At 49.8% G+C, this 10,478-nt stretch overlaps 1 protein-coding gene across 4 annotated transcripts in view; it reads left to right on the top strand.

Annotated features, from left to right (window-relative positions):
* Positions 1-273: 273 nt before the first annotated feature.
* The window catches only part of NPAS2 (neuronal PAS domain protein 2), a 152,632-nt gene continuing 142,427 nt past the window's right edge, over positions 274-10,478 (top strand). For 3 of the 4 annotated variants that reach the window (XM_045771664.2, XM_045771663.2, XM_045771661.2), the window contains exon 1: positions 274-564. The gene's annotated coding sequence lies outside the window, so the exon portion shown is untranslated. Of the gene's footprint in view, positions 565-8,795; positions 9,604-10,478 lie in introns of those variants that run through there. The other variant, XM_045771662.2, reaches the window with a different exon arrangement.

The following is a 10,478-nucleotide window of genomic DNA, read 5'->3' as shown; positions in this document are numbered from 1 at the left end:
CCGCGCCCCAGGCCGGACTCCGCCGCGCGTCCCTGGCTGCCCAGCAGAGGCGGTGGCGGCCTCGGGCACGCGGGTGTCTGCGCCGCCCAGAGGAGCTTGGGGTCCGGGGGTCGCAGGATGCGAGTCCCAGGCTGGGTCGGGGCCAGGGCCCGGCGTGCGACCAGAAGAGACCCGGCAGCAGGAGCGGAGGGAAGGAGGAGGAGGCGCGGGAGGAGGCAGGAGGAGGGAGGAGGGAGGAGGGAGGGGGAGGAGGAAGAGGCGGCGGCGGCTCTCCCCACGGGCTCTGCGTGCGGAAGAGTTTGCCGCGCTAGCAGCCGGCCTCCCGCAGGAGCCGAGGGACCCGCGCGGCGGCGGCCGGGAAGCAGCGGCCGCGTAGCTCGGAGACCCGCAGCCGCGGTGGCGGCGGCGGTGGCAGCGAGAGCAGCGCCTCCCGCCGCCGCCCGGGAGGAGCTCGCCGCGCCCGCTCGCCGCCTCGGCTCCCAGCGGCGGCGGCGGCGGCGGGAGGCGCGTCTCCCCGGCCCAGTCCGCGCTCGGCCCCGCGGGGTCGCCCCGGCCAGCTCCGAGGTAAGGGGCCGCGCCCGGGCATGCGGGGGGCCGGGGGTGGGAGTCCGTGCGCGCGGGGTCGCGGGACTCCGTCACCTGCTAGCCGTTGCGGTGGACGCGCGGGGCCGGAAGGGGCGCTCAGGCACAGGGCTGCGCGGTGCGGGGGTCGCAGGATGGTGGGGCCCCACCCCCACCCCGGGTCCCGCCGCCGGGGGCACCGCGTCTTGCAGGACTGCAGCGGCGGCCGGATTGGTGTGCTCCGTGTGCGTCTCGCCATAGGAAGCGGAGGACGAGGCACCCCGAACCTCAGGATCTGGGGGAGCTCAGAGGGTACCGTCGGGGTGGAGAGAGGCCGAGCCCAGGTAGCAGCCTGGAGGGTTGCCCTGTAGCTCCTCTGAGCCCCATGGCTCGCCTTCGCGAAGAGTGGGGAGAGGGCGAGCCCTGGGGAGTGCGGCGTGCGCGCACCGGGCCCGCGATCTCTCCGGGTCCCTAGGTCGGATTTGGTTCCGGGCCCGGTTGGGTACCCAGTCTGCCCCCTGCACGTTTAGAGAGCGCGTAGCCTGGCCCTTCGCTTCGCCTCGCCATCGCTCCCCAGGTTGGATGCCAGCGTGTTGTTTTGATAGGAGGTGTGCCCCCCTCCCCGGGTCGAGGAGGGAGGAGCACCTTTGACCTTTCTATAGAGCTGCGAGGGGTCGTTAACCACGGGGGTAGCGACAGGTGCCAAGAGGCTAAATTAAAAACTAACCCCTCTCCTCTGCCTGCCACTGCTTAACTGCTCAAGGTAAGAAAGTTTGTTTTCAGCCCTGTGATTCATAAATAATTAGTAACCAGTTTTGTAGATTAAGCAAGATGGAAACCTTAAAAATACACACGCACTTCCAGAAAGTCTAAAAACTACCATTGTTGTATCCAGAAAGGTTTAGTTCAGAAAGTTAAAAGCCCCGGGATTCAACAGGTGTTCAGAAGGGGTCCGAGAGGGGAGAGCCCTATCTGTTTATCTTTAGTACCTGCTGGCTTTGGTATCGTGCTCCAAATTCATTAAATTGGTTGGCCTGTTTCTTTACAGGTAAAATATTGAGTAGTTATTAACTTAATTAGCAGAGACGAACTGGTCATTTGTGATCATTTAGAACCCAAACCTTCTTTTCCTTAATCGGAGGGTTTGGACTTTGCAGATAATTAGCTCCAAAGCAGCTCCTGGCAAGGTGTAGTTCTGTCCACACCTCTATCTAACACTAACTTAGTGCCTGCCCAGTGGATTGACCAACTAATTATGGCTTGCACTAAAGCAGAGCTGCCCTTCTTGGGTGGGAAGTGACAGTACAAAATTCAAGGGCAAGTACTAGGTCTTTTTGTCACAAAGACTTCCTTAAAGGGAAAGTTTGGCAAAAATAACCCCAGAATGGGGAGCGCCTGGGTGGCTCAGTAGATTAAGTGGCTGCCTTCAGCTCAATTCATGATCTCAGGTTCCTGGGGTTGAGCCCCATCTTGGGCTCCCTGAGCAGCGGGGAGTCTGCTTCTCCCTCTTCCTCCCCCTGCTCATTCTCTCTCTCTCTCTCTCTCAAATAAATAAATAAAATCTTTAAAAAAATAACCCCAAAATGTATTTTAAAATATCCCTCGAATAAATACCATGTTTAAAGGCGTTTTTCTGACTAGGCCACTATTTTTGCAAAAGCAAAAAATAATAAATTTTAAAAATCTGTGTTTCATTACACAGCTAAACCAGGACCCATAGAAGTATTGGTTATTTCTCAGCAGTCTTCTTAAACATTTAGTTAGAAATAAAGTGTGCAACATAAAGACATCCAATACTTGTCTTCCATCTCCCAGAGAGATTCGGAGTGTGACTTAGAAGAATTGTAAATGTGCTGTTTTTAGCCATTTTCTTCTGGGAAATCGATGCCTCTATTTATTTGCTGATCTGTCCCACTGTGCGCGACCATAGAATTGGTCTTATTCTTACTATTCCCCAGAGCGACTCCTGTGGAGGTAAGAGAAGGGACTTCATTCTGGAGGAAATATGTTATTAATAAAACGTTACCCCCTAAAGAGTTAAACGTGCCAAGAAAAGAACCAAGTGAGGCTTTACTAATTAGTGTGATGAAAAAAAAATCCCTGATGTGATGAGAGTGTTCAGATGGTGACTAAAGAATTCATCTTTATGTAGAAAATAATTGTTTTTAAGCATGTTTGGTTCTTTTAAGAGTTTGGGTCATTTTTACTGTTTCTGGCTGTTTAATGTAAAAAAAAAAAAAAAAGAAAAACTAAAAAAAAAAAAAGACCCACATCATGTGATGTATGTCATTATTAAGTTGAATTTATCTTATTTTTTGAACCATCTTTCCTAACTCTTGGTAATCTTTATAGCTGGCTCTTCATCCTGCCACTCGATTTCAGGTTACAAATTTAAAATTAGTGATTTGTTCAGATTAAAATAATACTGCGTTATATAATATATATGTATATATATTAAAATAATACATGTTATATGATCGTCTGTATATGTTGATTTTTTTGTAGTCTTGCTTTTTAACCTTAAGGACCCAAGGGGCTAAGTCCTTTTTCTTAATTTTTCAAGCAAGTATGTATCTTGTCCTTCACATGAAAAGTCAGTTTTTCCATTGTGATAGGGACACTGATTGTCCCATGCTGATCCCATGTAAGCGGTGACATCTCTTTCCCAAGAGAGGTCAAATTACAAGGTGTTGAAAATAGCCCAGTGACTCAGTATTCTTGGCTGCTTTACGCCAACGGTTTAATTGTCTGCATCATTGAAGCATCTAATTGAGTTTCACATTTAAATAGTGGAAATGATACTTGATGCATTATTTACTTACACAAATGTCTAATTAGCATGTTCCTGATGTTCATTCTATTTGTAGCAAAGATGGGAGGTCAGGGACTGCCGCATTCATATTCCCCACTGAACCTCATCCCTCTGAGGCCTTGTTCATAATAGGTGCTCAATAAAGAGGTGTTAGGAAATGAGCTGAATTGTTGATGGGAGTTATCTAAAGGTGAGAAATTTGTGAATGCGAATGGAGTACTTAACTGTGAGTAACTCAAGTTTAAATCTGATGATGATTAATAGTACCTCAGAGCACTAAATAAGCACTTATGAAATGTGAACATTTGTTAAAACGAATTTATAAATGCAGGCGTTAGCTAAGGCACTCCTGTTGCTCACTGAATTCTTTGACGTTGGGGCCCACTGGGCACTGTAAGCAAAGTGTCATCTCTTAGGTAAAGTTCCGTCGAAGAACACCTGAACTTCTGTGGGTCATAAAACAAGGTGTGGTTTCCATCTGATGATGCGGAATAGAAAGGAGAGAGCGTAGCTTCTACACTGGTGTGAGGAAAACAGTGTATTAGAGAAGGTGCCAAACATCATGTCTCAAACTTTACAGTGCGTGTGATTTCCTGGGGATCTTGTTAAACGTCCGTGCTGACTCAGCACGTCCGGGATGGGACCCGAGACTGCACTTCTCACGAGCTGCCACGTGCTCCTGATGCTGTGAAACCCCAGCAAAGTTCTGGAACACACTTAATTCAGTTCAGCCTGTTTACTGAGCGCCTACTGCATGGTAGGCCCGGGTAATCGAGAAATTAAGAACGTGGGTCCTCTCTGCCCCCAAGGAGCTGACAAGATAAGGAAGAGAGAGAGAGATTCTTTCTAGACCGATAATGAGGTCCTGGACTAGAAAAGGGCCCAGGGAAGGAGATTTTCTGGTAGGGCTTCCACACTGCTGACCTTGACTTCCAGCTAGTCTTCTTTGAATGAAAAGCTTTGTGATCTGGCAGAAAATAAAGTGCAGATCCTGAAATCAGACAGACCTGGGATAGCTACTAGTACCCTGCTCAGCTATTGTGCAACTTGGAGCAACTTTTTTAACCTCTTTGAGCCTCAGTGTCCTGATCAGAAAATAGTGGGAATGCTTCCCTGGTCAAGTTGGTAGGATTACCAGTAAAGGGCACGTGATAGGCATAACAAAAGTGATTGTTTTTATTCTTGTTGATGGGAAAGAGGGGGCTGGTAGGCAAGAGGAAGAAGAGGTTCCTAAATATTTTTCCATGTAGCTCACCAATTAGAGATTCGATTTGGTTAACCAACAAACCCAAGGTGAGCAGTGGAGAACCAGGCTAGGGCTGGAGGGTGGGCGGCTGTGGAAGTTCATCAGATGCAAAATGGAATTTTCTGGAGTATGCACATGTCCACTCTTCTGCAGAGCCCTGGTTTCTGGTCAGCTGTGGTGGTACCCTTCTAGCAGTATATTTACCCGAGGTTGTTTCCTGGTGATTAGTCTGTAGGTTCCATTGATCAAGACCAACTGGTGGGGGAGCCTGGGTGGCTCAGACAGTTAAGTGTCTGCCTTTGGCTTAGGTCGTGATCTCAGGGTCCTAGGATCGAGCCCCATTTCAAGCTCCCTGCTCAGCCAGGAGTCTGCTTCTCCATTTTCCTCTGCCTTCCGCCCCACCCACGCTTATGCTTGTTCTCTCTATCTCAAATAAATAAGTAAAATCTTAAAAAAAAAAAAAAAAAGACCAACTGGTGTTCGTGCAGTCAATCACTCCTTCAAAATACGGTTCAGAGGGAAGGGCAAGTACCTTTCCTTTTTGAGGGGCATTGGTGCCTTCCCTGGCAAGGCACTTTTAAGGAAGGATTAAGCCATCAGCGAATCCTTTTCAGTCTGATGGGTTACCTGAAATTAGTGTAGGGTGTGTCAGAATTCATCCGGCAGACGTTTTATGCTTTATGCTCTGAGATGATTGTTTCCTCTCGACATCTGGGAAAGACGGATAGTCTAAGACAGTGGTCTCTATTACCCTGATCTTAGGAGGGGTAATCTGGGAATCTGGATGACCCTCAGAGTGCTTCAGCATTGCTCTGCTTCCAGATAGATAGATAGATACATAGATATGAAATACACACACACACACACACACACACACACACACACATACATATTAGAGTTCCATTTATTATTTGCAAAGGAGATTTTTCTGCTACCATTACTGCTCCCTGCCTCCCCGCCTACAACAAACCTTGATAACCGAGTTGTAAGAGAATGCCAATGGCCGTTTGATGCGTGGGGAAAGGAAAAGTAGAGGAAAGATTGGAGCCAAGGCAGTCCTTGGGAGGTGGAGGGGTAACAATGGGGGGAAAGGAAGGCAGCAAGCGTGCGAGCACCCATCATGGATATCAGAGCAGTGGCAGGGACAGAGGGTGGGAGGTGGGAGCCAGGGACCCAACTTTGTGGACTGCCGCCATGCGGAAGGCCGGAAGGCCGCGGAGGATTTTGTTTTGGGTCTTTGAGAGTCATACAGACTTCCAGTAGACCCAAGCCCGTCTAAAGAAAGGCAAATGACAGAGCTAAGCAGCCTCATTCTTCCCTCTCTTGAACCAAAAAATGGCACTGCAAAACTTCACAAAGGATATTTGTGGCCCTTGAAAGTCAAACTATGGAAAACAGGAGAACATGTTTTAAATTATTATATTTCTGTTATAAAATTATACGTAATTTTTGGAAAACATAGAAAAAAGTGAAGATCATGAAGATTACCTGCAATCTCAAGGTGAATTTCCTCCCGGTCTTTTACCTATGCATTAACTGTTTTTTTAACGTTAGTTGTTTTTTTTTTTTATATAATAGAATTTCAGAGCGCCTCACTGGCGCAGTGGGTTAAGCATCTGACTTTGGCTCAGGTCATGACCTCGGGGTCCTGGGATCCCACTGAGCCCCAAGTTGGCTCGGGCTCAGTGGGGAGTCTGCTTCTCCCTCTCCTTCTGCCCCTCCCCCCATGCTCCCCTTCTCAAATAAATAAATACAATATTTTAAAAAAATATATATAATCTCCTAAAAGTTTCAAATAATCTAGGGCCATCTCTAGTAAAAAAAACTCCCCTTCACAGTCTATGCCCTACAAGAGGCATTCCCCTTTTTGTGCCTGGCAGAAACCTGGTTTTGCTCCAGTGTCCACCATGCTCCCGTGTGTCTCAGGGGTAAATCCTGATTGGCCAAAGCTACCTTGGGTGGACCTGCTGTCCCTGCCAGTGATTGGCTCAGTGTGAGCATGTGGACTCCGTCCTGGCCAATAAAGGATGAGGGTGGGGCACTGGGACGCTTCCCCGGTCCCTCAAATGAGGCAAGAGGGGGAAGCAGTCCTTTTCTTCCTTGGCCACGCAATGCCTGTTAAGTGGGGCAGCCGTCAGCCACCAGAGCAGGCTAGGCCAGGTCCCAGCCGACCTGCCAAAGAATGCAAGTGTGAAGAATTGGCCCTTGACCTTCTGAATTAGCCAGCAAGGAGTCTCTGCTTTGGGATGTTTGGGAGATCGTTAGTTGTAGCCAAAAGCATCCTAACCGACACAGCCCATAGCTCTCCACGCTTCTCAGGAGATGAACCATTGGGGTGTAGTCAGCTGGTCATTTCCCCCCACATTTACATGTATACCCACATATGTACGTTTTCTTTTTTAACTAACAGAACTTATTCCATGCATTTTTACATAGCGACTGTTTTGGGGTCATTTCTTATAGCTACTTTATTCTTTTAAAAAACTGCATAGTTAGACTCAGAAGTATAATTTATTTAGCCCATTTTAAACATTTATTGTGCTATTTTCACTTCTTACTATTCTAGTCAGCGTTGTCTTAACTTCCTTCTCTGTATATCTTCGGGTACAGTCCAAATTCTTCTAAGTCGGGGATTACCAGAAGGGGATTCCTGAGTAACGGGGCACGTCTTTTGGATGGATAGATGCTACCAAATAGATGACTCCAATCGCTGTTTCCATGCCCCTTCCCACCCACCCGCCCATGTCTGAACCAGCACCACACATTACCAGTCTCTTGAATCTCTTTTATGCATTTTCACACACCTGACATCAGACCATTTATAGTTTTCCATTCTGGTTGTCCACCTTAATCTGAACATAGGCATTTCCCCATGTCATTGAACATTCCATGTAAACATAATTTTAATGGCTGCATGATAATTCATGCTGATCATTTTTGGAGTGTTCCAGTGGTTTGTGAGGACACAAGAGAGAATACTTGAAGTTGAGAATATTTGAAAAACTAAGTAGACACCATCAACCTTGCAATCATCTCAAAAGAGTCCTGAAAATTGTATTAGGAGACATGCCCCTTTCGTGATCTGTCTCCAAGAAAACTCTGAGGACATGGCCTTCCCAGCCCTTCTCATCCAGATGGCAGGCTGCCCCAGGCATTTCTAGGAACCTTTACTCTTTCTGGGACCTGTAGGGTTTACACCCTGACAGACATCCATTCTTTGAATATACGAGAGTCACTCAAACAAATACTTTGTGAAGTGGCACAGTGGGGTAAGTGTCCAACTCTTGGTTTCACCTCAGGTCGTGATCTCAGGGTCATGAGATCAAGCCCTGCATCAGGCTCTGCACTCAGCACAGAGTCTTCTTGAGATTCTCTCTCCCTCTGCCCCTCCTGCTCATGCTTTCTCCCTCTCTCTCTCTCAAATAAATAAATCTTTAGGGGGCCTGCGTGGCTCAGTCGGTTATGCAACTGCCTTCGGCTCAGGTCACGATCCCAGGCTCCTGGGATCAAGCCCCGGTGGCGCTCCCTGCTCAGTGGGGAGTCTACTTCTCCCTCTCCTCCCAGCTCGTGCCCTCTGTTGCTATCTCTCTCTCTCTCTCTCTCTCTCTCTCAAATAAATAAAATCTTTAAAAATAAATAAATAAATCTGTAAAAAACAAATACTTTGTGCATTGCCTGACACATAGTGAAATGTAGTCTTTGAAATTTTCCAATTCTGCCAGAGAAGACAGGAAAGCAAATAGGACAGAAGAAATTTATAAAGGATGTTCATCACATTTTTTTTCTCCTTAGTTCAGAGAAGAAAATCTCATGTTTCCAGGAAGTTCCCGGGAATGGGATCATTCCAGTTCCAGTCTGGGGCCTGATCATTGGTCCTTTTTGTGGGCCTACAGTCCTCTTGGGGTAGTTTCACTAAGAGCCCATTGCAGTGAGATGCAGATTTGTTGTTAGTGCTTAGAAAATCCAGTATTTTTTTCAAGTCCAGAACTAGATAGCTTCGATTTTCCACTGTTCCGTTTTGCAAGGTTAAGGCCTCTTCAGAAGTAGGCAGCACGATCGGTGCACACCCCGAGGTGCAGGTGCGGGTGCTCAGCCTGCTTGCTGACACGGTGGGGGCGGGGCTGGAGAAGGGGCTCTGAGCAGGTGGGTGGGGGACAGGGAGGAGCCCATCCAGATCGCCTGTTTGCCACATCAACACGGTCCTCCGTGCCATCTATGAAAGACGCGCCTGCAGTGCCGTCACTGCATGAGATGCCCGGACCAGACCTAATGAAACGGAGAACTTTAAAACCCCGGGATGGGTGTGTGTGCGGTTGGAGTGGGGGCAGGCGCGTCACGTGGAATGTTACCGAGAGCGCTGGCCGAGGAGCTCCGGGCGCTCAGTTCATCTGAAGACCCGAAGCAGAGATCATTGCTGAGCTCGCCAGGGCCTTCACGGTCAGGGAGGATTTTACTTTTATGGCTCCTCCTCCCTACCCCTTACCAGCGGTTGTCGAGGGAGAGACGCAGGCGCGGCTGATTTGCATGGTGGTTTCGAAGCGGTTTTATGATCTCTCAAGGTAGAGAACGTGTTTCTATTTCTAATCATATGTAGCCCTTGGCTGCGGACGTCTCTCGGATTTATGGCTCGGGACAAGCTGATTTCACTGGCGGAGCTGCTTCTGGGACTTTCCCGCAGGCTTTCGCTCTTGGCCTCCGTCTCCATCCTGAGGGGTCAGGTGGCCTCGTTCCTCCTGGTCCTGGGATCGTGGGAGCGCTTGTCACACTTGTCGCACAAGCGCTTCTGGAATTGATGGCTCACTCCCACCCACCAGGTTTACGAACCAAAGGAGCTGGCGCTGCGTGTTCACCGCTGGTGGGGAGAGAGACACGGCTCCTAAGAAACCCTCCACCCTTGGACTTCCGTCTTTACTTTCACCTGATCAGGAAAGCCACCACTTTTGGCGATTGTGTCTGGGGAAGCACAGAACCCCTCGACTTAGAGGTATGCGTGGCCTTGATGAAAACAGCCCCCTCCCCTACATTACACATCCCATTCTTCCCCCGCCCCCCGCGTCCCTCACCTGCTCTCCAGGGAGCCACGGGGTTTGCCCTGGCAGGGCCCTGGCTGCCACTCTCTGTCGGTCTGGTCTTGCTTGGACACGGCCACCAGAATTCCTGCCTTGTCCATACGTGTGCATGTCATTCTCACGGCCAAGCCTGGGCTCAGGCCAGGGCTGTGAGCCCCCGGTACCCCTGGCACCTCATGGGGGGGCAGGCGCCTAGGTGTGCCGGCATGACATGGAAGGGCATGTGCCAGGAAGCCGGTTCTGGGCTGTCGCATGACAGATGTGACCCGCTCAACATTGTCTAAGGAAACATGACGGCACCCGCTTCCTCCACGGGCCTCAGGGCAACTTGCGCCAGCCTCCCCACCTGGGGACAGCGCCTCCTTGATTGTGGCCCCTGAGTTCTCTAGAAACCTGCTCCAGACACTCACCTGGGAGTTTTCCTGGCCGTTCCTGCCTTGGCACCTGTTTGCTCCTCAGCCAGGGCCCCGCTGCCGTGGCCACACAACCCCAGGGGCGCCGTTCATTCCCGCGTGTGCCACCAAAGCAGCCACGATGGGCGGCCACGGGGCTGCTCCGGTTTGTGCCTCACGCATGTGGACTCGTGCTGTCTGGGGTATGTGGAGTGATGCGGCGGGAAGAGTCTGTGACCCTTCCAACTGTCCGGTGGGTTTCCTCCCTCTTGTCTCCCGGTGCCTGGGCTAGTGGCATTCTCCAAGCACACGCGGGACTGCTGCAGCTAACCCTCTGCGGAGACCTGCACTGGCCCCTTCGTGGCAAAGGCCCGGGAAAGAGTGGCAGTGCCTAACGA

The sequence above is a fragment of the Ursus americanus genome, chromosome 7 (assembly GCF_024610735.1).
Source record: "Ursus americanus isolate L20-20 chromosome 7, mUrsAme1.1.p, whole genome shotgun sequence".
Classification (NCBI taxonomy): domain Eukaryota; kingdom Metazoa; phylum Chordata; class Mammalia; order Carnivora; family Ursidae; genus Ursus; species Ursus americanus.
This window is presented reverse-complemented; position numbering and strand designations above follow the sequence as displayed.